This window comes from Triturus cristatus, chromosome 2_1 (assembly GCF_964204655.1).
Source record: "Triturus cristatus chromosome 2_1, aTriCri1.1, whole genome shotgun sequence".
NCBI lineage: Eukaryota > Metazoa > Chordata > Amphibia > Caudata > Salamandridae > Triturus > Triturus cristatus.
This window is the reverse complement of record NC_140581.1, coordinates 1181456030-1181482891: the sequence shown is the minus strand read 5'-3', so window position 1 is coordinate 1181482891 and position 26862 is coordinate 1181456030.

Below are 26862 nucleotides of genomic sequence, written 5' to 3'. Positions count from 1 at the left end.
CGAAGGGGCACCAGGCAGGGTTGTCCTCTATCCCCCCTCCTCTTCGCATTAGCCCTGGAACCTCTGGCACACTGGATTAGGAGGGATAGGTCGTTCTGGGGCCTGGCATTGAGCGATGAATGGGAGGAGCGTATTTCTCTCTACGCTGATGATATTGTGTTATACATGGCCAGGCCTTACTACTCGACCGCACAGGCGCTACACCTCTTTGAATTGTTCGGTAGCTATTCGGGCTACACGATCAATTGGGGAAAGTCAGTGATCTTCCTGCTCTCAGGCCCTCCACCGAGAGTCCCGACCCGGTGTCCCGCTTTCATCGCCGTGGACGGATTTAAATACCTGGGTCTTTACATCACACGAGACAGGGCGGAGTTCTTTGCCAGGAACCTGGAACCCCAACTATCGCGTCTTAAAACTGACGTGCATCATTGGAGGTCGCTGACTCTCTCCCTGATTGGTCAGGCGGCAATGTTTAAAATGCTCGCATTGCCGCGCTTGCTCTACATCCCGCAAAACACGCCATACCCAATACCTGCGGGGGTGTTTAAGAAGATAGCGCAGGATCTACGTGTCCTGCTCTGGGACGGTGGCAGTCCCAGGATATCGCTGCCCAAGCTGACGAGGGGGGTCTTTGATGGGGGGCTGGCCCTTCCGGACGTCAGGCTCTATTACTGGGCCTCCCAGTTACAGGTGGTAAACGGCTGGGTCTATGCGGATCGGTCAGAACCAGCCTACAGAGTGGACCGATGGGCAATGCCGAACGGTAATTGCGAGCCCCTGTTGTATGCCCGTAAACAGGGTAGGGATTGGCCGTCACACACAAGAGTGGTGATTCAATGTTGGAGGGAGGCCAATAAATATTTGGGGTGGTCGGGCTCCCTGACGGGAAGAACCCCTCTATGGCACGGGGACCAGCTGTTGGATGTGACTCTCTTGACAGGGTTCCGGGGCTGGAGACTCATAGGAATCGATTTACCTGGGGGACGTCTGGAAGGGAGACGCTCCGCGGCCTTTTTCCTACCTTAAAAAAGAGTATCATCTACATGACTCCCAACACTACCACTACCTACGCCTTACCCACGCCCTGCGGACTCACATAAGGTGCGGCACGACCATTCCAGAGTACTCCCCTCTGGAGGATAGGCTGCTCCTGGACCCGATAGCAGGAAAACCCACCTCCACAATATACCGCAAACTCATCAATAACATGACGGACCCCCTGGTGACATTGCGGGAGAAATGGGTGGGGGACATAGGTGAACTGGAGGACGCAGACTGGCAGGACGCCCTACAGAGTCCAAGGGAGATTGCAATCCGTTGTAGGTTCCGGTTAGTACAGCTTAAGATTCTGCACCGAGTATACTACCCCTGCACCCATCTGTACGCCTGGGGGAGGAGCCGATCGGCCCTTTGTGCATGGGGATGTGGGGAGGAGGGCACCTTCTATCACACCCTATGGGAGTGCCCCAGATAATTCCGTTTTGGACCAAGGTAGTTGACGTAATGACGGCAGTGGTGGGCTCAGTGGTCCCGCTGGAGCCCCGATGGCTGCTACTAATGATTAGTAGCGACTCTGACTGGACTAGACACAAGCAGATTTGTCTGGCCCCAGCGGCAGGGGTGGCGAAGAGGAATATCGCGAGGGACTGGGGCTCGCGGACCCCGCCACAATGGGACCAATGGGTACGGGACATAGACTGGTGCCAAAGGGCCGAAGAAACTATCTACAAAAGCAGAGGTTCCACCAAAAAAGGGCGTACGGTATGGGGACGATGGCGGAAATACAGGCAGACGGGGGAGGAATAGGGCCCTAACAGCTATTGTTATTTGTCTCATTTGTGTCCTCAAAGGCCGGTCATTGTTCAGAGGATGGGTAATTCACCGCATGTATCGTGCTAAATGTCCTGTATTGTTTGATGGTCTGAGCAAAGTTAATAAAAAAGAATTAGAAAAAAAAAAGATTGGGTTTTTAGAAGGTCCTCATTGGTGGACATGGGGTCAAGCGGTAAAGTTCTCACATAGTCCGCAGGATTAAGTCATCGCACTTGCTGGTTCCGGTTTTAAAGACAGTCCATTGTATTATCCTTGGCGAAGCTCCCAGAGTATCTTTGGTAAGAACATCATCTCCTGGGGTCAGGACTAGGCCATTGTTGCTGGCAGTGACGCATGCGCACTTCACCCAGAACCTCGTGTGTCAGCAGCAGTCACGTTATACGTCTCGGTCAGCCATCTTGAATTAGGCCGAAATGGTCAACTTAAGCAAAACAAACACAAAAACTTAATTAAAACATGGAAATGGCTAATAAAATGTTAAACCCTCACTAATTCCCTTATGTGTAAGTAATTATCTAGCATAATAGCAACATTCAAAGCGTTTATACTCACTCAATGATGCACAACTTACAATTACATCACAAAAGCAACATATATCATGCAATATTCTAATTTTCTACTATTAGTATGCATACATACGTTAGTATACAATTAGTTTAGCCATGCAAAGTGCAATTCCCACGTGTAATTCTTTTGTTAATATAATTGGTAAGTCTCCACTTCAAACAAATTAATATTATTACTATTAGTTGATTATTCAGATTAATATAAACATGCAGAATGGGGGGGTATACAACATTTTGTACTACCCGCTCCAGCACCGGCTCCCCCGTAACGCAACCGTTCCCCTTACTGAGCTAGGCCATAATCGCAACAGTCAACGGCCATGCATCTGCTCACAGCTCCGCCTGCATTAATACCCCCAGCAAGTTGTGCCTCACGAAATTGACAAAAAACATGAGGATCATGACACCTTTGATAGAATGAAGTCCATGAATCTTCCACAAGGGGTACTCCACCATGCTCTGTGTACCTCACACTGTCTTGGTAGGGTAAAATCATCGCCAAAATTATGTTGTAACCAAGACAGGAAAGTCACGTTAATGAAGATAGGTTTATTCAAGACTGTACACAGGTAGCGCCGTGTCCCCCGTTACACAGCCAGCAGCAGCTGCCGCAGTACACTGTGTCGCGAGGGCAGCACCTTGACAATTAAACCTCCGTTCGCGGAGGTTCCACTGCATGTATTACCAGGTGCTTAAGATGTAATCACAATACATACTTGTCCAAATCCTAAATGTGTTTACATCTACTATTCATAGATAGTGAAGTGTTGTTAGAAATGGGGTTCCTGGTTGGCTAGGGTATGTACCTAAGCCAGACAGAACCCACCACTCTAGTCAGGGCAAGGAGCTACTCGCTGAAGATAACCCCTGCTCGCCCCCTTGGTAGCTTGGTAGAGCACTCAGGCTCTGCCAAGCCTGACTGCTCTGCCAAGCTACCAAGAGGCAATGTGTAAAGCATTCGTGCAACACACATACACAACAGTGACATACTAGGTACACCACAAAAGAAACTCCACACAAGGTTATATAAAAATAGCTTTTGTAATATCCATAAAAACACATTAGAACATAATCACATATATTACACTGTGCCACAAGGCACTTGCCATGACTTCACAGGGATTACATAAATCAATAGGCCACTCGGGCCACTGTCATAGACACATTACAGTTAGGGTCACCAGTAACTACTGGCAGGATTATACTGAGCATAACACATTATGCAAAACATAATTAGCATTGCACCTCTTATAGCCACATCACTGTGAATCCCCCTTCGTGACACAACATTACATCAGGGTGCAATACATCCACATGGCTAGTGTGCCCATTACCCACAGTAGTGCATTATAGTACGTTTGCCCCAAATACATTCCTGGGAGCCAAATTGCCCCCAACAGTGAGAGGCAGCTGACCACATACTCACGGTGTTGCCGCTGTGATAACTGAGGCGGGGGCCCGTCTTGGGCTCACCCCGCAATACCCACAGGAAAATGAAGAAGCCCCTAGCAGCCCTCCCCCCCCCCCTTTGGCAGCTGTCGCAATTCCTCGTGGTGCAGCTGCTGGCACCAAAGACGTAAGAGACCTCTCCCGGTCTAATTTTTTAAAAAAACATAATTTTATTGATTTTCGTAGAACATATATAGTGCGTTACTGCATTGCGCAACAAAAATGAACATAGACACATTACACATATCATGCACTGAAAAGTTGGTGCTATTACATTATGACCCTAGGAGTACTATTGTTGTCGATCAACATAAAGATTAAAAAAATAAAAAACATATGTAGTCTATGGAACCAACATATCTAATGATGTCTGCCATAATATAAACATTCAACAGTATCTTGCTGCCGGAGCACGTCTCGTGTCCATAGCCATGGTTATAAGTTATTACACAAAAAAAAAAAAAAACATTCCCCAACTCCCCCCCTCCCCTGTCTCTTTGGTCCCATGAGTACCCAGTGTATAAAAATTATCATGTAGTAGACATTGTAGAATACATATACAGGGCATGTATCAATAAGCAATAAAAAACCACTGCATGCAACATGTCATTCGGGGAGTAGGTGGCTCAATGTGTGGTCAACTGTGGGAGTTCAGAGGCGTATTGATGAACGTCAACTGATTTTAATGCCTCAAGCATCACCTCATTCCAACGCTATCGGAGTCTTGCGTAGGCCCCTAAGTTCCTCTCTGCGCAAAGCAGCACTTTCTGCATTGCCCCAACGCAGCATCTCACTATGCCATGTGAGCACAGAGGGGGGAGACCGTGACTTCCAGCGCTTAGTGATGGCACGTATTGCTAAAATAAGCGCTAAGTCTATAAATCGATATTGTACCTCATGTTTGAAGACTTGTTTGTGTAGGCCTAGTATGCATTCTTTCATAGTGTTTAGTATTTCATGGTGTGCAGCCCCGTTAATTATGTTACGAACATGGTCCCAGTACCCCCGCACTTTTGGGCAAGTCCATATCATATGAGGCAGGTCCGCCCCTTCTAACATACATCTCGGGCAGTGATGCTGCATCTGTGGGAACATTTTATACAGTTTATGTGGCATAAGGTAAGCTCGATGAAGTATCATAGTTTAAATAAATTTGAATTTCGCATTTCTAGAGACTTTTTTGGGGTGTTCAAGGACACTCATCCATTCCTTATCTGCCAAATCCCTATCTATGTCTTCACTCCATGCCGCCATCAATGAATCCAGAGCAATCATTGTATGTGATCGCAAACCAGTGTAAAGCCATTTAATAAGGTGTCTGCCTCTTCCCATATAGTAAAGCATTTTGACCAAGTCGTGAGTGGGGGGTTCCTGTCTCTGCGGGGCCCAGTGCTTCTTTATATATTGGAACAGTGCAGCATGCAGTAAATACAAGTGCGCTGGGCTCCCGTTTCAATAACACATGTGTCATGATCTAGCAGCATACCCTCCCCAAACATATCTGCTACCGTGCTAATCCCTGCATCTAGCCATGGTAGTGGGATGTTACCCGCATATGCAAGGGGTGCATGCGTATATTGCAGTGCTGCTTTCCAACACTGGAGTGCCGTGCGCAGCAGAGGGGGGGGGATCCTTCGGAACCACTCCACCAGGTAACAGCAAAGTATGAAACGCATCCTGGTCAATGTCCGCCTCGGTGTATCCTATCTCCTGTAAATTACACCCACTGTCCAATATGACAGCCGTTGTAATTGGCAGGCGTAGTAATAGGCACGCAAGTCTGGGACTCCCAGGCCCCCTCTACTTGTACCCAATTGCAATTTCTTCAGGCTAATACGTCTTCTGCCAGTGCCCCAGATGAGATCAATAAGCAAAGTGTTCACCAACCCAAACGTAGAATGTGGCACCATCAGTGGTAAGTTAGTGAAATAGTATAGCAGTCTCGTTAAAACCACCCTTTTCGCCAAAGCCGCCCTACCCATGACAGATAGCAGCAATGAGGTCCAGAAAGTGACGCTTGACTGCAAGGCTCTAAGCGCAACGTGTAGGTTACCGCCCAGCATGTCAGTATGGGTCTGGTAGATCTGAATACCTAGGTTTTTGAATGTGTGCGGCGCCACCTGGAGCTCGGTATCTCCAAACTCCACGTCCGTGATCTCTGCATGGTCTGTGAAGAAAAAAGCGTGTGACTTTGCAACATTAATGGCCAAGCCTGAAATAAGTTCGAAATGGCGAAACACCTCATAAATCGGATCCAAGGGTAGACGGAGATCGCGCAAGTATAAAATAATATCGTCTGCATACACAGAGAACAGATGCGTCGTATTCCCCAGCGGTATACCCCTGTCAAGGAGATCTTGATGCATCCTTATGGCCAGTGGCTCTAATACCAGTATAAAGACAAGAGGCGATATTGGGCAGCCCTGCCTAGTCCCCCTGTGTATAGAGTACTCCGCTGAGATGTGGCTACCAGTACGGGCACGTGCTGTGGGGGCATCATACAAGAGACGCAACCAGCAAATATAGCCTTCCGGAATCCCAAATTTCCCCAGCGCCTGAAACATATAGTCCCATCTGATGGAGTCAAATGCTTGTTGCAGATCCAGGGAAATTAAACCCGCATGAGGATACCGTTTCGGCGCTTCGGTCATGAGATAGTGGAGCTTTCTAGTGTTCAGGGATGTGCTGCGTGCGGGTAAGAAACCGGTTTGATCTACATGGATGAGTTGGGATAGATAGGGAAGTAGTCTATTGGCCTACACCTTACTCAGTATTTTATACTCCGTGTTTAAAAAGGACAACGGACGATAGCTGGCCATATCTGTGGAATCCCTTCCTGCCTTTGGGAGTGATATTACCAATGCTTGCGCCATAGTGAGTGGTAGAGTGCCCTTTTCCAGTGCTGTGTTATACAGTATTTCCAATTGAGGCATTAGTGAATCTGCATACGTAGCATAAAATTCAATTGGTAGGCTCTCCAGCCCTGGGGTTTTGTTGCGCGGGAGTCCCTTCATGGCAACCCTAATCTCGGACTGGGTGATGGGCCCTGTTAATCCTTCTTGAGCTGCCGCCGTGAGTTGCGGGTATATGAGATTGGACAGGAAAGTCTCCAAGTGGGTCATCACGTTGTTGTCCGATGAACCATATAGGGTGGCATAGTAGTGACGGAAGGCGGCATTGATATCTCCTTGAGTAATGGCACTACCCCCTTCTAAGGTATGTATTTCATTTATAACCACTGCTGGAGAGGAATCTCGGATCAACCTGGCAAGCAGGTTTCCAGACTTATCCGCTTCAGTATGAGTTCGCCGGGAGTATGTCTGATAATCAATGACACTCAGAGACTCGAGGAGCTCTGCATGTTTAATTCTAGCCTCCTGAAGTGGGGCCCGTTTGGTCTCATCAGTCACTGCTTCCTGTTCCAACCTACCCATAGCATGTTCCACCTCTAGTAGGGACTTGTGAAGTTCCTGCCTGGCTCCCACTGTCGTGCTAATTGCTCTCCCCCTAACCACGACCTTGAAAGCGTCCCATTCAATCAGTCTATTCGACGCTGTATTATTATTTTCTGCAAAATAGCTGAGGCCACATATGTCACGTGGGGACCGGCGTGGGGACCCCGGGTTATGGTCTGAAAAGGTTTTAGGTGAATAAGTAGCTTGGGGCACCTGCATAGCAATCCTGTTGGAACAGTATATTCTATCTATCCTCTTGTGGAGCACGTGGACAGGGGAATAGAAGGAATATTCCCTGTGTGTTGGGTGTCGCATCCTCCAGACATCGCACAGCTCCCACCCATCAGCCCATCTGCCCAGCGCCTCAGCCTGCTTAAAAACTCCCGCCCCATGCAGGGGCAGGGAGACATCTATTGCTGTATTGCAATCACCTCCTACAATCCATGCATGCGATTCCCATCCAGCCAATACAATTTTTAACATATCCCAGTATTTATCTTGATCAAAATTCGGGACATATACATTGCCAAGTACCACAGGTTGACCATCTAGCATTCCTCTCACAAATATGTACCTCCCTTGTTTGTCTATCCTCTGTTCCAATGCCAAGAATGACACTCCGTGCCTCACCCAAATTGTAGTTCCCCTCGCATAGCTAGAGTACGTAGTAGAAAAATGTTTCCCCCTCCATTTCTTGCGGAGTTTCACCACCTCACTGTCCACCATATGAGACTCTTGTATATATACGATTTCCGCCTTACGGCGTTGCAGTTGTGCATGCACTCTATGGCGTTTCTGCACCTAACCCATACCCGAATATTCCATGTCAGTATGATATATTTACCCAGCGTATGCATCGTGGTGCAGGTAGTGTTCGCTTAAAAACTAGCGTATTGCTCAAGCTGCGTACCCTATCTAGAACTATAGCTATCTTGGGACCAACCCTCCCCCCAAAAACCCCAATACTCGGTGTGGTCAAAAAACAATACCAGACCATGTAACCCAACTGAATGATTAAGAACATATTGATTACGTAAAGCGCATTCGCCATGTGGGGGACGTCGCCAGTGCTCTCCATGTGGCGCAGCCTTCGCTACTACGATATATGCAAGCTACCACGGAACCCGGGCCATACAAACATGGTACTACTCAGATATTCATACACATTGCCAACATCAATTACAGAATCATCCTGCAGTCGGAGGCACCATGCGAGCAGCGGCTACTTTAGCTGTATAGATCATTAATTAACTGTGGGGTTGCAGAAGGAAACAGGGCCACACTGTCTGTGCCGTGGGTTTCTTCGGAGGAGGAGGAGGTCTTGGCCTCAGTTCTTGTGGCATGTTTAAAGGTGGCTGCTGTGACAATCGCCTGTGCTTTGTTCCTTTGTATCTGCTGCGATGTGAGATATGTCCACGCAGGGATCCTGCGCGATCGTCTGCTGCCGCGGCCAGAGGATGCAAGAGAACTGTTCCGAGTCTTTGCAGTAGATTGAGAGGCAGATGTTGCAGCATTGGTCAAGTCCATCACCTCCAGACATTCGGCCACGTCTCCAGGACTCTCAAAAAAGTAAGCCTTTTGGTTGTGCAAAATTTTTAATCCGGCCGGGAAAAGAAGCGCATATTTCAGGTTTAAGTCTCTAAGTCTTTTCTTAACCGCTAGGAAAGAAGAGCGCTGTCTTTGCACCAGAACCGTGTAGTCGGGATACAGTGATATCCTAGCATTCTCATATTGTATCTGAGGCAGTTCGCGAGCCTTTTGCAGTAGAGTGTCTCTATCGCGAAAGTTTAACAATTTCACTATAAGAGGTCATGGGGGAACCCCTGGCTTTGGCTGCCCGATGGGTATTCTGTGTGCTCGTTCAATACAGTATTGCGTGGAAAGTCCCTCCGCCGTGACGTGATCTTTGAACCATTGTTCCATATATCGTGTTGCATCATTCCCTTCGTTCCTTTCTGGCAGGCCAATGACGCGAATGTTGTTCCACCTTGCTCTGCCTTCCGCATCCTCCACCCGGTCCAGCAAGGCGACAACCTGGTCCTGTAATTGTTTAATGTGGGTCTCACTCTGTGCCTGGCGTGGTGCTAAGCCTTCCAGCGATGTAGCATTATCCTTCACCTTGTCCGCAAGTTTCGTGTGATACGCCCGTAGTAAAGTGAGGCCAGTAGTGAGGGTCCCAATTTGAAGCTCTATCGCCCTCCTAGAGTTCCTTACCTCCTGTAAGATCAAATCTAGCTTGTCCATGTGTGCGGGCACAACAGTAGGCGGGACACACCCAGACATGAGCGAGGCATCTACGCTCTCCGCAGTGTCCGGGACAGAGTCTGGCCTCCCTGGTCTTGTTGCTTTGCTCTGTTTTGCCCCATCATGGGAGGCAGGAGAAAGATAGGCAATACAACTGGCAGCAGTATCTATTGCCAGACAGTGCGGGAGTAGTTCGCAACTCGTATGGTCCAGCAGACACCTCCGTCTACCTTCAGTAACGCCACACAGCAGCCCAGTCGCTGTTCGACACAGTGCAGTCTAGTGTCGGCCTCTGCACATCTCGTGGCACCGCTGCATCTCCAGGTCAGGTTCTAGTTGCGGCAAGGCGATATAGCAGCGGGGGGGGGGGCAGCAGGGGACCGCAGACAATCCAAATCGCCCGTCCGGCGGGGGCTATAACTTTTCCGTCACTTTACCATCAGCAGAGCGAGGTGTGCCAGGCCCCACTCCTCATTGCCCATGTGAGGATTCTGCAGCGATAGCCAAAAGAGAATCAGGATAAGAGGAAAAACCGGCGTCCTGCGGGACCCACCCAGCCGCCAGTCGTCCCGAGGTGTGCCACAACTGCTGCATGCCCCCTATACACCGCCTCCATCTCCGCCGAGTAGATGGATTCCCGGCTGCATGCCACTGTCCTCTATTTCAGGCACTGTTGAGGGACGGCTGCCAACGCCCAACTCCGCCACTTCCAACGATTAGGCCTAGGAGGGGGGTAGGCCGCAACTCATCCCCGGGCTCAGTTAATCCGGCTGCCCCCAGCCGCAGGCTACCCCGCTCCACAATGGTGTCACATGCGGATGTCGCGGCGCCGCCTTCTCCGTGTGCACCGTCCAGCCCACCTCTCCCAGTCTCATTGACCTGGCAGCCCCAACCTTGCTTCCCGGTGACTGGCCCCCAGAGAACTCGCTCGATCAGCACTCACATTTGGAGCGGCCAGCCAACCTGAGGTGCTGTCCTTGCTGCTCACCTCCTCTCTGCACGGGAAGATTCCGGTCGGGCCTCACCGGCCCAAAACAAAGCACAGAGCGACGTTTCTCCTCTCTTGCTGCCTACTTCCTGAGACATGGTCCCATTCAGCCATGCCCACACCCAAGCTTCATCTCTGCCTGACTTCCTGCGTTGGGGCACAAATACGGAGCAAAGTCTTTGTCGGCTATGGTTCTTCCCTGCTTCCGCTTTGTGTGGCAGCCTAGGGCCATGTAGCAGAGGCCCGGCTGCAGCAGTCAGCACCGGTGCACGAACACGCAATGGAGAGAACTCTGTTTTCTCAGCTCTCCACTCCCTCTGCGGCTGGGCTCAGCCTACATCCAGGCTTGGCCTCAGGTCCGTCACTCCTGCCTGGCTTCCGGCTCCTCTACCTCAGGGGCTGGTTGCCAGGCAATCCCTCAACAACAAGTGGCTGCTCCGGGGCGGGCCGTTTGTTCCAGCCCCGGCCTCCGCTGCTATTCTCGACTGAAACTGGCTGCAAGGCACAGCACTCTTAAGCGCAAAACAACAAAGTGCTCCACATGCTTTAAGGCATTGTAAGCCCACACCTGGGGCTCAGGCCACAGAGGAGAGGGTGGTGCAGCCCATATTGCAAGGCAAAAAGCGCTCCTGCTCAAGTCAGCCCTGTGAAAGCCCAGCCTTTGGGCAACCAAATTAGAAGGCACTCACCAGCGCTACGATCTCTCCGGCACAGGGGGCAGAGAACAGGGCACAGACAGGCCAGCACGTAAGGCCCCCTAGCAAAGAGCACTCCCTTCAACCATCCAGCAGGCAGTGACTGATGCCTGCGGCAGTTCACCCTGGCAGAGTATTCTTCCTCAGATCCAGTTCCAAAAGTTCAACAGACATGGGGTCACACCCCCAATACTTATAGTCCATATGTCTTTGTTTTTCCTCCCGACACAGGGCTCTCAGCCCAGTCTAAACCAGTTCTGGGGGCACTGTAGTATATCTTTACAAGTGCACCACCACCTCCATTGTTAGTGTAAGCCTTGGCTCTAGACACACCACAGGGGGGCAGAGCCATCATTGTGGAAGGCAGGCACTGCCCTATTCAGGTGCAGGTGATACTCTTCCACCACTCCAAATGCAGACCAGGCCTATTCAGCCTAGCGCTGAGTCACCCAGGCAGGGCACACCTCAACTCCCCCAGGGACTGGCTGGAGGGAAAGCACATACCCCTCTCCCCCTGTCAGTCAGAACCAGACGGTCAATACACATCAGGCAGAAACACAGAAATGCCCACTTCTAAAAGTGGCATTTCTAAAATAGTAATAATAAATCTGCTTTCACCAAAACCTATTATTTATCACTAATATTCCAAACATACCAAACTTGATCACGCTAACCCTCTCAGATTAGGAATTACCACTGAAACACATATCAGGGAATCCCCAATGCATCCCTATGAAAGGGCAGCCTCATAGCAGTAAAAAACCAAATAGGCTGTTTGTCACTACCAGGACATGCCACACAGTTAAGGCACATGTCCTACCTTCTACCTACACAGCACTCTGCCCATGGGGCTAGCTATGGCCTACCTTAGGGGTGACTTATATGTAGTAAAAGGGAAGTTCCAGACGTAGCAACCACTTTATGTTCCACGTCACAGCAGCAGTAAACTGCACGTGCAAGTCATGCAGTGGCAGGGGCATGAGACAGGTTTGAAAGACTACTTTGGTGAGCAGCGCAAGCAGCGTTGCAAGCCCACCAGTAGCATTCAATTTACTGGCCCTGGGTATATGGGATACCACTGTACAAGGGACTTACAGGTAAATTAAATATGCCAAACAGGTGTAGACCAATCTTACTAAGTTTACCATAGAGAGCACATGCACTTTAGCACTGAACAGCAGTGATAAAGTACCCAGAGTCATAAAACCGCCAACAACAGGTCAGAAAAAATACAGGAGGAAGGCAAACAATTCTGGGATGACTCTGCAAAAAGGGCCAAGTCCAACACAACCCCCTTCCAGCCTAAAGTCAGGCTAGACCAATCAATACCTTGATGGGCTTCCCTGCTTGGCGTGATAGAACATGGAAAAGGGCACGCAACTGCAGGGGCACCTTCTACGTCTACGCCAATCTGAACCCATGTGGATCCCTCTGTCTCTGCTCTCAGGACCAACTAAGCCAACCCATGGGGGCTCCTTAGCTATCGGCGACCAGGACCAGGCCCAGGCCCAGGCCCAGGCCCCAGGCCATCCAGTGGTCTCCAGTCCTTGCCATCTTGCAGAGTGGGGGGTGGTAGCCCCAGGTACATAGTATCCTTGCTCCACTCTACCTCTCATCAGTGAAGTTCTACTCTGCCACTGTTCCCTCAAACCAGGGTCTGCACCCTCAGGCTGACCAGGGGTCACAGGCGAGGTTCACCTCCCCCTAACCCTCCTTCTGGGGTTCTGTACCCTCCTCTAAGGAGATGTACCCTTGGAACCTAAAACTGTCATGGCACTTGTATCAGCCCTGCCACACAATTTTCGCACCAGTTTAGGAGTTCTACCCTGCACCTGGTCTCCCAACCCAGGGATCAAACCCTCAGGTTGAACCAGGGCCAGAGGTGAGTCCTCCCTCCCCCTGCACCCCCGTCCAGAGTTCTGCACCCTTCCACCTGGAGTGGTACCCCAAGAAGACAAAATGGTAGGGATACTGCTAGCAGATGTTCTTCCCGCCAGGTCCGAATTTACCTCCTGAAACTGGCCTCCCAACCCAGGAACTACACCCTGCAGCTGAGCATTTGCCTGGCAAGCCATGACTTTCTGGGGAGCACGCATGTCCCCCCTAAGAGTAGCACATACCTCATGTGCTCTGTGACGGTCTGCCTGGCACCGATCTCCCAACCCCTGCCCATCTGACAGTGTGTGAAGACCCCCCAAACCAGAAACAGTGTCACCATGGTCATTCCCGGGGAGATCTGCTCCCAAAGCTGGCCCCTGACCCACTGGTTCTCCCACTGGGGACCGCATCTCCTCTCAGCCCTCCATCTGGGCTCCTGCGCCCTCCACTCAGGAATGGTGTTGCCAGACGCTGCTTACAGACGCATCTCCAAGTTCTCCTGACACTTTGGACCTCATCAATGAATAATCCTTTGTTTCCGGTTATGAAACCTGACAATTCATATCGTTAAGTTTTAGATTATAGACATTTAAACACTTGCACTAAGACATTTGCAGTCCAAAATGCACACAGTGCTGCATTAATAAATAACATTGTGCGGAAAAAATATAAAACAAAAGTTGATATCTCAAATTGATTTTTCTGCCAGAATATAGCGCCTGAAAGCAGGTATATAACAGCATTCTCAGCACCAGGGTCCCTTTGTCAATTTTGTCGATTCCCCCAAGGGTATAAGAATAGCCTGGGCTTGTTTTCGTCCAGAGTAACTGAGTTACTTCAAAATTTGTATGAAGAGGCATTGTCCTATGTGGATGATATTTACAGATGATGACCTAGAGGAGCGCTTGAACAGAGTGAACACTATAATTTTGGGATTTGCATCTGAGGGCTACAAATTCAACTTTAAAAAATCAAAAATTGCCCACCTCAGTGTTTTTAGGATATGAGCTTTCAAGTGAAGGAAAAAGCCTGGGAGCCAATTTTTTTGAAAAATGCTCCAACCTCCAAAATCATTGAAAAATTTACAATCAATCCTGTGATTCCTAAATTTTGGTAGAACGTACATTTTAGATTACGACAAAGCTCTGCAGCCTAAAAGGTGAATTTAATTTTAAAACCACACCAATCATCTCATCGAGAACAAAGAGACTTGTCATCAGGGAACATTACAGCAGTTCCTATACCTGATGGTATAGTTTGGGACAAGGTTGATTTCGATATATGTGGTCTGACCAAACTTTTAAGAATTCCACATTTATTTAAAATATCATTGAGTGATATCATTACCTCAAGTACATTTTCCAATGATTGGGATTTTGAAACTGTAAATAACATGTTGTCTGATTTGGAAAAATCTGCTGCATTTTCTAATAGTGAAACATGGGAAAGCACATCGGATTTCGAAACAATGTATTTTTATCAACACTATGGTCATCATTTTCTGCATAAATCTGCTAATCCTAGAACTGTGTTCACACACCATCAGTAGGGACATTGTCCAACACCGCCAAAAGGCAGTTCAAAAACATTTGTACAAAAATGTCCATATTTTCCAGGGTTTAATATGTCTGACCAAGCCTCATTTTATTATAATGTTACAACAACATCAGCAACAGAAAAATATGTTAACAAACACCAAACAGATTTACTGTGCTTGCTTTATTACCCAGTTGTCTGAACAAGGTTTCAACTTATGGAAAGACACCATAGACTCAAAATAGTCTTGGGCACTAAAGAATGGCAAGTTCAGGGAACTGAAGCTTTGTTTAGAGCATGCCTTATGCCTCAACAAATCACATTTTCGAACGAGACAGTACAACAAACGTCTTGCCTTGGACTAGCCAAGAACAAAAACTTGAACACACCTCGGCTGCCGACTCCATCACACACCGAGGGTAACATAACATCACAGAAAGAGATTACAGTACATTACATTATGCAATTCAACAGATCAGACCCCAATTGGAAAAAATTGTTGATTTTGCCCACAGACACCAACAGTTGTCAGGCGAGATTCATGGGTAAAACCGAAGGGTTCAGTATCCATAGGCCAGATCCACGTTATGTACAGAGAGAACATCCAGGGGTAGTGACATCCTGCAGTGTTTGGAAGTTATGCCTTGATTGGCGAAAAACCTCAACACTCACACAGGTGAAACAACTACACTTATCCTTACTGTCACAGGATGTGGATCTCAGGGATTTTTTACTAGGTCCCAGGAAGCCACGTCAGAAACGTTTCATTTATGCTGTCAACAATGAAATATGGAAAATATCCCAACAAGAGGCCACAGAATGATTACGTGAAATAGACCGTATAAATCTAGAAAAATCTCTAGCAGTGGTAGACAATGGGTTAACTATATTGACCTCCAGGATATATTCCTTAGGCATCATTGTATCTTCTGCGATAGATATACTAGAACAAGATATGGCCATATGACAACACAGGCAATCTCAATTATGTTCTATTATGTTGTTAAGCTGGACGCTGCAATCTTTGCGTGCAGGCTATGTGCCTTAGCGTTATATTAACAGCATGTCTCCGTTCTCTGAATACAATCTAACAGATAAACAGATAGAAATGGCACAAAGGGGAGCAAAATATACAATGCTGCGTATAAAAAAACTGGATAGATTAGCATTTACAGTGGCAGAATTATCGTCTACAGAATGGCTAATCCATGGCCACGTAACTCTACCAGTCACTACTTTTCAGTTTCAGAATTGCCTTGAACAAAGCAGGCAGGCAGATATGAAGAAATGGGTAAGGAATACATTAAGGAATCATGGGTATTACCATACAGATTTCGATGCCGTAGAGGGGATCGAGAAGTGTTTCTAAGCAGTACAAACTGTGAGAACACTTTAAGTGGATCACTCATATGCCAGGATATAATGCTGCACGGGGCTTGTAATGGTTCTGTAGCGAACTTGCCCTGCCATTTGAAGGGTGCCCCAGCTGCAGTGATCACTCCAGCATTCAGGCTACTTTCAAATGGGAGTTACTTGATGCTGAATAGTCAAGGCTGCTGCGAAATGCTCCCGGGCATCTCATTTCTGATAACTGTGATACTCTAAGCAGAATGAAAGCCATGATTTTACAGAAGTTTGTGCCCTTAACCTCCGCTCAAGAGACTTTTGATCTCCAGTTCGCAAGGTCTTCGGCAGATATACAGGAGCTTATTCATACAAACTGCCCTTTCCATTTTGTAGAAATGGCAAATCGTATCTTTAACATGACTGATACAACAGGCATATGTAGGAAAGGAGTATCTGCTTCTTATGGTTACCCCCACTTTTTGCTTGATGTCTCACTGTTTTTGACTAGTCTGACTGGGATCCTGCTAATCAGGACCCCAGTCTATCTGCTTTCTCCCTTAAATTGACATACATGTACTTTGGTACACTCCAGATTGGATACTGGGGTACCCTTATAAGTCCCTAGTATATGGTACCCATGTACTCAGGGCATAGGTAACCCAGAGGCCTCCCATGGGCTGAAGCATGTATTATGCCAACCCTGAGAGGCCATGCAAAATGGAACTCAAGGTCTACTACTGCAGCCTTTGTAAGCTGGTGTTTGCACCACTTACTTTAGATATAGGTTCACTATATCTAATTGTCACTGCACTTAAAACTTATAAGTCACCCCTATAGTAGGCTTTAACAATCCTGAAGGCAAGTTGCAGGGTTTTATGTGAGAAGGTGCCCCTGCATGAGCAGAGCCTCTCTGCAGCCTTCGGAGACCATTCTCCCGGGTTGTCTGTGATTCAGCCAGACATATAGGTATAGGTGCATTATAACCTCGCGGTAAATGCTATTTTGAAAATGGCTGCATAGAAACATATCGATAAGGTTGTGGTATATTGTATTGTGTGCTCCTTCTTGTAACTTGTTACATGCCATTTCAGCTTTACACAAGTAGACGTTTACCTTGTGATGTTTTTGAATTGATAGTGCCTTTTAACTCTACAGTCTCTCACCACTTGTAACCTCATCTTAGTACCATGTGACACAATGTGTAGACAAAATAGTTTTTCTTCATACAGGATACTGGTTTCTTTTATTACTAAATTCATGGTCTTCTTTAGTCAAACGGGATTTTGGTTTGACTGGACAAATTGCTCATGGTCACCTACAAGTACCAACATAAATGATTGTTATACATTAATCGGTGGAACCCTATTTATTCTTGGCTAGTCTTTTTGTAAGCTCGTACTTTAAAGCTCTGCATGGTCTCTTCTTTTGTTTCTCTATTTACACTCTAATTATTTGACAATCAATGGCAAGAGTTGTCATAGTGTGGGTTAATTTGGTCTATGAAATGATTTCATCCTCTTTCACTGTCATTTTCATGAGTATTTATCATGGGCTATTTTTCAGCACAATATCACCTTTGAGCTCTTGGGATTCTGGTTTCTATCATTACATCAATCTCTTTATGTTATTTATGGTAGCACTTTTATTTTCTGTCTATAACAGGGGATAGTCACTGGACTGTGTTTTTGTCTAGTGGGGTTTGTAATAACATTGGGTTGGTTTACTACCAATATCCAACACGAATGTGAAAGTATGAGAGACTCTGTAATGACTCCAAATCACCACCGGTGTTGGTTTTCAAAAATTTTTTAAATTCAAGGTAATGAATATATTGGTTTTTCCTTGTGTGTTTTTAGCAAGATATATTTATTATATATGTTTATTTTTCCAGCCTTGAAAAAGTCTTAGTAAAAGACGAAACACGTGTCGGCTAGATCGTGTGCTGGGATTTTTGTTTTATTAATAAAGATGACAATCAACTGAAATTGAAGGGGTTTGGATTCTTTGACAATGGAGATTATTGATTGATGGAACTGATCTTTCCCACTTGTACTGACGAGTACATGTAATTTTGGATGCAGTGATCAACCCACATTAATGTTGGACTGAAAATGTATTATACAAGCGTGTGCTGTTCAGGCTCTTTCTGATTCTCAATGTATGCATGTTTTTTAATATGCTGGCAATGTCTCTAGGTAGTAGATGTCAATACTTGCCTTGAGCACCCCGATTTAACTGTGAACAATTTAAATTATACGCCGAAAGATAACTTGTTCTAACTAATAATTTTGTGTCATATTCTGGTGTGCGGTTATTCCTTTAAAAGGAACACTACTACCTATTAGTTGTTATATAGAAACATATCGAGTTTGGTATCAAACACCTTGGCATCATACCTCCACACCAGTAACTGGTGTGAGAGGTATGATTCCACTCTTCTAAAGCGAGCTTTGTGGGGTCACTGGTCTAACCGGTGCCAGCCTTCTTGACCTGGACAGCACCAAATGGATGCTGCCGACCAGAGACATATTTCGACCCTCCTGCTGCTGAGCCAAGCTCGAGCAGAGGAAGGCAGCACAATAGGCATCCTGTCACAGGGAGGTGTGACCATGTCCCAGACAGGATTTAGTGTATCAGGGCTTGGTGGGTACACTCTGAGAGTGCCTGAAAGTCTGCACTTGGGCCACATTTGTGTCCCTGTGCATAGTCCAGCTCAAACCAGTTCTGGGAGCCATTGGCTCCAGCTCTGGCATGAAACTGGAGAAAGGACATGGGCGTAGCCACCCCTCTGTCGCACCCCTCCCCTAGGAGGGTCCCCTGAATCTGTCCAACCCTCTCCTATAGGTACAAAAGGGCTTACCTGGCTGTAATACTTTAGATTTTACGTAGACAAGATTCTACAAGAAGAAACCCCTGACCTTCGACCGTCTGGACACCTTGGACTTCGCTGGACCTCGACTGGGCTCGACTTTGTCCCCCTTTTAATCCGGAGCTTAGTTTGTGCCTTTGCTCCATACAGGCTCTGTGCAGGACCTTTGGTGCACTTAAGACAACAGAAGAATCTCCCTTGGAGTGAAGGAGTCACTCCGTGCTTCGCAGGCACCTAACCACAACTGACCAGCCTGCTGCTCCTGAGCTTCAAGCTCCTGTGGATTTCAGCAACACAGGAGGTGGGTTTCTGAAGGTCCCTGGGGTCAATCTGCCCTCTCACTGAGTTTGGGGCCCGTATCCCTCGTGGGGACTGCATAACCCGAACCCCTGTGCACCACGTCCATTTACAGTTGCATATGCTTGTTGGCAATTCCCAAGTTTGTGTATTGGACTCCGTGTAGTCCTGACCCTGAGCAGTATTTGCACCAAATAACTCTGGCCTCCTTGCACCGAGTGCTCCGTGGGTGGTGCTTTGCAATCTTGCTCAAGGTCCCCTCACAACTCCTTGTCATTCAGCCTGTGGGTCCTCCTGAGGGTCATCTTGATTTCTAATGGGCTTTCCTGGTCGTGCGAGACGTGCCCTGACTCCCCATTGCTTGGTGAGTCTCCTGAACCTTACTGGGCCACACCGTAACCTGCTTGACCTTCCTGCCTGGGTTGCTTTTGCCAAGGCTTGTTGGTGCTCCCGCCGGACACCGACCCCTCAGTACTCAACATCCTTCGTGGGACAACTCACCTCGAGCTCCTGGTCGTCCTTGACATCTCCTGGTCCTTGTAGCTGCAGAGTCAATCATCCCTTCTTCGCACCTGAAGCACCCGACATCGGTGGGCATTCGTCACCTGATGTCATGTTCTCTGGTCATTACGATGCTTCGCAGGGGCGCGGAGCACACACGGGCAATATCGCCCGCAAACGAACTACATTTCCCAGGAGCGTTTCCGGGTAGGCGCGCGCGCTGGTTAGTGACGCGCCTACCCAGCATTCTTAAGGAGGGGCGGTGGCAGCGCTCGGTGCTGCGAATTTAGAACACCGAGGAAGCGCTGCTGGGACACACCACACGAGGATCCTGAAGCCGTTGACTCCGATTGAAGGGCGGTAAGGGTGACATAGTCACCGCCTCCTGAGGGTAGGGAAAGCTAACATTACGGGGGCAATTACAGGCACGGGTGCTAGCGCTCAAACTTTGGCTCTGATAATTACAGCTTTCACCGATGCTGGCGCAAGCGCACAACATTGCTTCCGATACTTAAGGCATTCACCGACGCTAGGAGCAAGGGCACAACTTTGGTCCTAATTACTGAGGTGGGACGCGATACCTCCAACGTGGGCATGGTTCAGTGACGTTGAGCATTTAATTACTAAACGCTGTGTCATGTGTACGGATGAAACACTTCATGTCATTTTCTCTGTGCTGAATCAACAGAGGAGTACTTAGTATATTCAAGTTGTATTACAATGGGTTGCTGAAACAAAAGAAGCGCTGGGCATGACGATAATGCCTGTTTTCACTTGTTCTATTGGTATTCATGAGTATTGCTACCGACTACTGTATAAGTTCTTGTGCGCTTTCTCTCTCCTAGCAGGGGCTGTGGTGTGAAATAGGTTCAACCCCCTCTGCGATGCAAGTAGCTACAGTCCTAGTGGTGCGTACAGTGTGTGTATTAGCAGGTGTGAGTGTGTGTGTAAGTGGTAACGTTTAGTGTGTCAAAACTCACCTTGAACATTTTGTCTCCTTATATTGCATATCAAAAGTCTGCTTATAGGAGGTACCCTCATCAAGAGCTTGGTTACAAAAACGCACATGTTATTTTCCTTTACAGGTACTTATTGCTCAGTTTATGCTTTGGGTTCTTGGTTTTGGATTACTAGACGCAGAATAGGATGGTAATTGTGCTTTATCTTGTTTTGTAGGTCTCCCTCCCTGCTGTCCCCATCCTTTCCTTCCCTCGCTTAATCATTCCTACCCTCTGCGCTGTTATAGCATCAGAGGGTGGAGCGATTGAGAGGTGGTCTCATTTGAGCAACGCACCGATCCCGGGAGTTTGGAATAAAGACTTGACAGAATTCGCAGCCCAAGAATTTATTCTCTCCTGATCGGTGATTGGTTGATGATGGCCACTTTAGAGGATGTTATGGCGGCCTTAGTAATGGCGCAGCAGGAGTTAGCTGCTTCAAGGGCAGAAACAGCTGCGTTACATGATCGAGTGGATACGTTGCAAAGGAACCCATTTGATGTAGGCACCAGTAAAGGTGGAGGTGCCACGTGGTCCTCAGGTTCCTTTGCTGGAGTAGCGCCACCGCTTTCGGTGGAATTTCCCACACCAATACCTTTAGCGGCTCCTGAAAGGTTTACAGGGGATGAGAGTAAGGTACAGGTTTTTATGACACAGGTGTTGTTGCATTTTAGATGTAAGCCCAGGGCATTCCCTACTAATCAGGCAAAGGTGGCTTTCCTTATTTCGTATCTGGCGGGAGATGCTGCCTTGTGGGCTGTCCCGTTGGTTCGTAATGATGATCCATTGTTGTATGATTAGGATGGGTTTCGAACAGAGTTTGAGAAGATCTTTGATAGACGTGCCCATAGCTTCTTAGCAGATAGGGAGTTGTTGGAGCTAAGGCAAGGCAATAAGGAGTTAGTAGTGTATTTGAACACTTTTCAGAGGTTGATTTCAGACACCGGGTGGCCGGAGGAAAAGAGAGCCGCCTTATTTCACCAGGGGTTACGAGGGGAGCTCAAGGACGTGATAGCTCAGATTGATCCTCAACCAGACACGTGCACTGATCTGATTAATTTGGCCTTGAGGTTAGACAGTAGGATGAATGATCGTAAGTGTGATAGGAAAAGATCTGATAGGGTTTTTTCTAGATACGAAAAACCAAGGTTCTCCAAACCCAGCATGGTTGGTGAGCCTGAACCTATGGAAATAGGGACGGTCAGGGTTCCTTTGTCACTGGAGGAGCGAGAGCAAAGACGTAAGAATGGTCTGTGTTTGTATTATGGCAAGAAGGGACACTTCGTAAGGGATTGTCTCGTTAAACCCAAGAACAAACCCGGGTTTGGTGGTGTAAGTGTACCCGTATCTTCCACATCGGGAAACTAGAACGCTCAAGGGTAATAGAGGGGGGCTTTTTTAGCAGTTTAGTAATCCCTTCCACTCAGGATATACAAGCATGTGCGTCAGGATTCCACTCAGTATTCAGGTGGCTAGCGGGTGGCGAGACATGGAAGCTATGATAGACTCCGGGGCCACAGGGTTATTTATGGATGAGACCTTGGCCGAAACATTACAGTTGCCTTTAGTTAAGAAAGAAGTACCTGAACTCGTTCTGGCCATAGATGGGAGGGAATTGAGCACGGGACCCATTAGTTACTCCACCAGCGCCTTATCTGCGCGCTATGCGTCTTCACATGTAGAGTCCCTGACCTTCAATATCATACGAACACCACAGTATGGCATCATTTTAGGATTGTCTTGATTGGTCCATAGATTGGGGTTACCAGGACTATTCGTTTCAACAATTCGGAACGTAAAGAGCATGGCAGTCATGAATCATGTGCTTTTTCTGACAACTGTTTAGCTTCTCTTCTGCATTTAGCTACCACAGCACAGCAGGACATTACTTTACCAGTGCAGTACGAACAATATAGGGACGTGTTCAATGAACAGCAAGCCAACGTGTTACCCCCTCATAGGGACTATGACTGTCAAATCGACCTAGTGCCAGGGGCGGTGGTACCATGTAGCAGGATATATGCTCTCACAGATGCAGAAAACGAGCATCTTAAAACGTACTTGAAGCAGTACTTGGCAAATGGTTTTATAAGACCTTCTAAGTCCCCTGCAGCCTCTCCTTTGTTTTTCCTTTTGAAAGCAAACGGGGAAAAACGCGCGTGTATTGATTTTAGAGCCCTCAACCATGTTACCATCAAGAATAGCTATCCCGGTTGATTCGCCTAGCGCGCAACCAAGATGGCCGCGTAGGTGCGAGGCTCCCGAGGACCTCCGCAACCTCCTACGATTATCCTGAAATTATCCTGTCCTGGATGAGGGGACTATGTTGGTGAACCCGAGCTGAGGTGGCACCCGTTTTCCGCTTCCGAATCGGACCTCGGACACCGGAGTGAGCACCGATTGAGGTTTGCGGCCTTCCCCTCGCCGGACCCCGGATTTGCGCTGTGGGGTGATCCAGTGACAAAGTGAACAACAGAGGCAGGCAGGGCCTGGCGACTCGCGTACCCCGCACTTTCGCTTTCGCTTTCGCACCACCTTGTCGTTTCTGCGAGGTTGGGTCGCGGAGCCCTTGGTGTTGGTGTGGTGTGGCCTTGCTGGGAGATTCTGCCTGCCTGCCGGCTGTGATCCACCCCGCTGCTCTGAGGGGGCCCCCCCGGAGCTCGTGGCCCTGCTTTCCTGCCCTACACGACGTGGCTGGTGCGACTGGGAGACTGGTGGCCATGGCCACGAAACAAGATGGAGACCGGGCAAAGACCAAATCGACCCGGCGTGGCGCCGTCCATCAGGCCAACAGTATGGACCGCTATACCCTCCAGAAGGGATCTCCCGATGGACCGCGCAAGTCCCCTGAGAGCCCTCCTGATGCCCCAGACCTGCCCGCAGATCTGACTCTGCGAGATGTCATGGGCGCCATTGCCGAGATGAAGGCCTCGGTGGGCCAGCGGTTTGATACACTGGCGCAGAAGATTGACTCGGTCCTTGTGGATGTTGGCCTGGTGAGGGCCGATCTTTCCAAAACCAACGACCGAGTAAATTCTTTGGCCCACACCGCATCGGGCCTAATGACAGATGTGGCGGCCTTGCAAACAGAGGTGCGCCGGCTTAGTCAGGCGAGTGCGCTGATGGATCGACGCCTGGAGGACTCCGAGAGTCGGGCACGGAGGAACAACGTCCGCATTATTGGGGTGCCCGAGGGACGCGAGGAGGCGGCGGCGGATCTCTTTGTGGAGGACCTGATTGCTACCCATCTCCAGCCACGGGGGCTGAGCAAATTCTTCGCTGTGGAAAGGGCCCACAGGGTTCCCGGGGGAAGGCCGAAGGTCGGAGCCCCTCCGAGACCTCTCATCGCCCGGATTTTCAATTTTCGGGATAGAGACGCTATCCTGCAAGCCTCCAGACTGCATGGACCGGTCAAGCTTGACAATATGGAGGTTAATTTTTATCCTGATTTCACCCCAGCGGTCCAGAAGCAAAGACTGAGCTTCCTAGGCGTCAAACGCCGTCTTCGGGACCTAAACCTCAAATACGCCATGCTTTTCCCGGCCAAGCTGCGTGTGGAGGTGGATGGTCGCACTCACTTCTTTGATCGTCCTGAAGCGGCCGGGGACTGGCTGGATACTCTGCCCGGGGATCGTGATCGGGGGGGCGGGGGGGGGGGGCGGCGGGGGGAGACGGCACGCTGGATCGGGACTGAGGATCTAATATTGGGCCTCACTCTGGACGAAAATGTTGCCACTTTTGATTCTGCGTCAGTTTTTTTTGTAAGTTCCCCTCCTATGGAGGTTGTGTTGGGTCTATTGGGGGTTCTCTCTCCTCCTCTAGGGGGTTTAGTTAGTCTAACTATATATGGGGCGACAGGCACACTGCACGTTGGGGGGGCTGTTTGGGCTCATGCAGGGGTGCAGGGAGGGGGGAGTTCTGTTGGGGTGGGTGGGTGAGGATGGGGTGTTGTTCGTTTTTATCACAAGGCAAACGTATTTTTGTGTTAGTTCTAAAGTGCTCTCCGGGGGACGAATGATGGCTTCTGTACATGATGGGGGGTAGGGAACTAACTTTGTTGTCTTGGAATGTGAATGGACTGGGGGACAGGATCAAACGGGGTGTGGTCCTGCAGTTTTTGAAGCAAATCTCGCCCGATGTAGTCTTTCTGCAGGAGACACACCTTATTGGCAACTCCTTCTGCGCCATGAATCGGCGTGGCTATCGCCTAGTGGCTCACTCGGGCTTCACGTCCGGCTCAAGGGGTGTGGGCATCATGGTGAAGAACTCGCTCCCGTTGGAGCTTGATGAGGTGCTCCACGATGACAGGGGACGTTACACGGTCTTGGTGGGAAGATTGGAGGGCAAAGTGATTGTCTTTGTGTCAGTATACATCCCACCGGGGCTGCAGTCGACCACCTTTGCGGACCTTGGGCGCCTTCTCCTTGGCCTTCCGGGGGGGCTTTTAGTTGTGGGGGGGGGATTTTAATGCGGTGGTATCTGGGACTGTGGATCGTCACCCCCCTAGGGACCTCCCCCGGGCACAGGCGTGGCTACCCGGCCTCTTGGATACATTTGGATTAGTGGACTGCTGGCGTTTAAAACACCCCACGCAGCTGCAGTACACTTTCCACTCGGGAGCCCATGGTAGTCTCTCACGACTAGACTATGTCCTTGTCCCGGCGGCCTATGTTGGGAGGGTGGGAGAGGTGCGCCATTTGCCACGGGGTATTTCGGACCACTCCCCGCTCCTACTGCACTTTGATGTCTTTCCGAGGGGTGAGGGTAGGGTGGTCCCAATCAATCCTTGGAACCTGCGCGACCCCACCATTCGCGCTGAATTGATTAAATCCCTTCAGCGATATTTTGATGAGAATGTGGGGTCTGTGCCTTCGGCTGTACCGCTATGGGAGGCCTTCAAGACAGTACTCCGAGGGGAGGCCCTATCCCTTATTTCCCACGCCCGGAGGCACGAGCGGGAGGAGGTGACCCGGATGGAGGCTGAAATAGCCGAGTTGGAGGGTAATTTAGAAGGTGGGGTGACGGATGCCGCATTGCATGTCCTCCAACTCAAGCAAGCGGCCTATAGGGCCCTCGTCACGGAGGCGGCCAGGGGCCTCAGTAGAGAGCAACAGGGGCGACTGTATGATGTGGGTGATAAGGCTGGTAAACTTATAGCGTGGTTGGACAAAAAAGAGAGAGCGAATCGTGTGGTCCCGCTGATTGAGAAAACGGATGGTGTGTGTGTAACTGAGCCAGAAGAAATTGTCTCCTGCTTCGCGGATTATTTCCGTGGGGTGTATTCCCCGGTGTCTCCCTGCTCGGAAGAGGATTCCCGTGCCCTGCTCAGTGATATCGCGCTGCCGTCCCTCTCCGGGGATGACAGGGTGTCGTTGGACGCCGCTCCCACCTCCGACGAGATCGCCCTCGCCATACGCTCGGTCGCTTCCGGCAAGGCCATGGGTCCGAATGGTCTCCCTATCGAGTTGTACAAGTTGCGACCGGATACGCTGGCACCCCACCTCCGGGCTATGTTCCTGGCGGCACACTCGGTGGGCTCCCTCCCGCTGGACCAGCGTCTGGCTACAATCGTGGTCATCCACAAGGAAGGGAGACCTCGGGACCGGGTTACATCCTATCGGCCCATTTCGCTACTGAATGCGGAGCCCAAGATTCTCGCCAAGGTACTGGCCAATCGGCTGGTCGGTGTGGTGGGCGATTTGGTTCATCAGGACCAATCGGGCTTTATTCCCCATCGCAACACAGCCCTTAATCTGCGGCGTTTGCACGGTGTGCTCGCACGTGCCCCGTTCATACGGGAGCCGGCCATTTTGGCGTCCTTAGACGCCACCATGGCGTTTGACACGCTTGAGTGGCCATATATCTGGGCGATGCTTGCGAAGTTTGGATTTGGCCCAGGGTTCATCAGTTGGGTCAAATTGCTGTATTCGTGCCCATTGGCGCAGGTGGTGGTGAACGGAAGAGTGTCAGCTCCGTTCGAGCTGGGCCGGGGCACACGGCAGGGCTGCCCCTTATCGCCGCTCCTCTTTGCACTTGCCTTGGAGCCCCTGGCGGAGTGGCTGCGGTGGGAGCCTTCCATCCGTGGTCTCCGCTGGATCCCTGAGTATGAGGACCTCGTATCCCTATACGCTGATGACATCCTCTTGTACCTAGCTTCCCCACGTAAATCACTCATAGTACTGGTTGATGTTTTGCATTCATTCGGT